This window comes from Myotis davidii, unplaced genomic scaffold, assembly GCF_000327345.1.
Source record: "Myotis davidii unplaced genomic scaffold, ASM32734v1 scaffold1534, whole genome shotgun sequence".
In the NCBI taxonomy this organism is placed as follows: domain Eukaryota; kingdom Metazoa; phylum Chordata; class Mammalia; order Chiroptera; family Vespertilionidae; genus Myotis; species Myotis davidii.
The window spans coordinates 89,037-92,213 of NW_006285799.1; positions in this window are offsets into that span (position 1 = coordinate 89,037).

A 3,177-nucleotide genomic window follows, 5' to 3' on the forward strand; every position below is an offset into this window, starting at 1 on the left:
TTAGCTTTTTGCTTAGAGTATGTTAGGAGTTGTTGAGTGGGTCAATATCAACCCAAACTTTTGTGGGGAAAAGCATCATCTGTAGGTATAATATACCTGTCAGCTGATTTCATAAGGCAGCTTTATCAGCTCCAAAAGAAACCATTCGCTCAGCCAGGTGTAGCACTGTACCAGCAACTGCCAGTGAGAGGAAGGAAGGAACAAAAATGCAATCTAAAATAAATGGTACGGTATGTAAATTATACCTCAATAAAGCTGTTAAAAGTGAAAAAATAAAGCTACCTGAAAAGTCTAAAAGCTTCATCTCTCAGGGTATTCTAAGTAACAAAAACAGTACTTCAGAAGTAAAGAAGTTTGATGTTTGCAATACTCTCAAATGATTCAGGAAAAAAAATATTACATATATGGATATACAGGGAGGGAAGGAGTGAGAAAGCAAATGTGGAAAAATGTTAGTAATTGGTTAACTCTGGAGGAAGAGATTCAGGAGTTCTTTGTACAATTTGTACAACTATTCTGTAATGGAAAGTTTTTTTTTAAAGGTATTAAATTTAAAAGGAAGGTAAATAAAGAGCGAAAATTTCCTAGATAAGTGGTGAACTAAGGAATTATCAGATAATATTCTTTTTATTGAATTTGGTAAATTGTGCAAGAAAATATTTTAAAAATTACTTCTCCCATAAGCTACCATTGTCATACAGTACTGGGTTACCTTTTAAACAATAAATCATTAGTTCTGGTTCCACTTAATATATTCTTCTAAATAACTTAAGTACTTTATTTCTCATAGAGTAGCTTTTACTATCATGCAAGCATTGAATTATGAGTACTTGCAAAGTGCTCAATTCATAAATTAAATTAACTTGTGCTTTTTATATATGAAGATTCCACTATTGTTTTTTAAATAATTAACCACATTTTATTTACCTGTTACAAGGCATTAAGGATATTGTAAATAAATATCTTTATTGCCCAATAACATAGTACATTTCCAAATATCCTCTCCATTTAGAAAAAAAAATTCTTTTTAAAGAAAAAGGATAAAAACTCTCAACAAACTGGGTAGAGAGGGAACGTACCTCAACATAATAAAGGCCACATATGACAAGCCCACAGCTAACATCATACTCAACGGTGAAAAGCTGAAAGCTTTTCCTGTAAGATCAGGAACAAGACAAGGATGCCCACTCTTGCCACTTTTATTCAACATAGTACTGGAAATCCTAGCCAGAGCAATTAGGCAAGAAAAAGAAATAAAAGGCATCAAAATCGGAAAAGGAGAAATAAAACTGTCTCTTTCTGCAGATGACATATTATATATAGAAAACCCTAAAGCCTCCACCAAAAAAATGTTTGAATATACTAATTCAATAAATTGCAAGACACAAAATCAATATACAAAAATCAGTTGTATTTCTATACACTAATAATGAACTATCAGAAGAGAAATTAAGGAAACAATCCTATTTACAATTGCATCAAAAAGAATAAAATACCCAGGAATAAATTTAACCAATGAGGTAAAAGATCTATATACTGAAAAATATAAGACATTAATAAGACATTGAAGACACAAATAAATGGAAAGATATTCTGTGTTCACAGACTGGAAGAATTAATCAGGTTAAAATGTCCATACTATCCAAAGCAATCTACTGATTCAATGCAATCCCCATCATAATTCCAACAGCATTTTTCACAGAAATAAAACACTCCTAAACTTTATATAAAACCCCCCCAAACCCCAAAGCAATAATATTAGAAAGAAGAACATGGTGAAGACATAACACATTCTGACTTTAAACTATATTACAAAGCTATAGTTATCACAACAGTAGGGTATTAGCATAAAAACACATAGATCAGTGGAACAGAATAGAAAGCTCAGAAATAAACCCACACATATATGGTCAATTAATTAAAAAGCCAAAAATACACAGTGGAAAAACAATAATATCTTCAATAAATGATGCTGGGAAAACTGGACAGCCACGTGAAAAATAATGAAACTTGACCCTTATCTCACATCATGCACACAAAAAATTAAACTCAAAATGGATTAAAGACTTGGATATAGGATCTGAAACCATAAAACTAAACGGATTGTGGTAATTATTTTAGAATATAAATATATATAATATATCAAAGTATTATTTTGTACACTTAAAACTCATACCACATTGTAGGTCAAGTATATCTCAAAAGAACTAGAAACATATTGCAAAAAATATTTCTAATGATGAAACAATGTTGATATTTTATGAAATGAAAAGATTACAAAATAATGCTGCTGAGTGAGCTCAGGAATACAAAAGAGATGTACATACAGTTATGGATAAAAGAGTAAGAAAAATTACCAAAATACTTATAGTGGTTATCTCTGGGTTCTGGGATTATGGGTGATTTTACTTTATTTTTTGTACTCTTCTTCTCTTTTTATGATGCACATGCATCACTTTGGTGTCAGTAACAGTATTGTTAAAAACAAATAGAAAGAAATGTATAGCACTAAAGTGGAAAAAAAATTAAGTTTATAGACCCGATTTTTAACATTTTTGCACCAAGGAAAACCAGAAATTTTTTGCCCATCCTTGTATAACTTTGTCACAACTAATACTCCAAAATCTATATAACTTACAAGTTTTCCTAATGTTCAAAATTCTACATCATATCTTTCTTTGTCTGACTTACATATATAACTCATTTATAATAAAAAGTAGCATGTCCTAAATTTTTAGAGAGTCTCTTAAAATGGCTATATATGTGCTAAATATTTCATCAGGTTAATAATTATGTACATTTATTATTTTGTTTTAAAATATATAATCTACACTAATAAAAGAGAAACATGGTAATTGCCTTACGACCGCTACCCTTTTCATTGGCTAATCAGCAAGATATGCAAATTAACTGTCAGCCAAGATGGCGGCTGGCAGCCAGGCAGCTTGAAACTAACATGAGGCTTGCTTGCTTCAGTGATGGAGGACTCCAAGATTCCCCACGTGCCGCTGCAGGACTCTGAGCCCGCAGTTTCAGAAACTCTGTAACAAATACCACCTGACTTCAGCCAGCAGATTCCCAACATTGTAAGCAAAGGCCAGAAACCTACTTTCAGCTGCGGAGGCCTAAGAGCTGGAGCCAAGCCTCAAAGCTAAAGCTGGCCCAGAATAAAAAAAG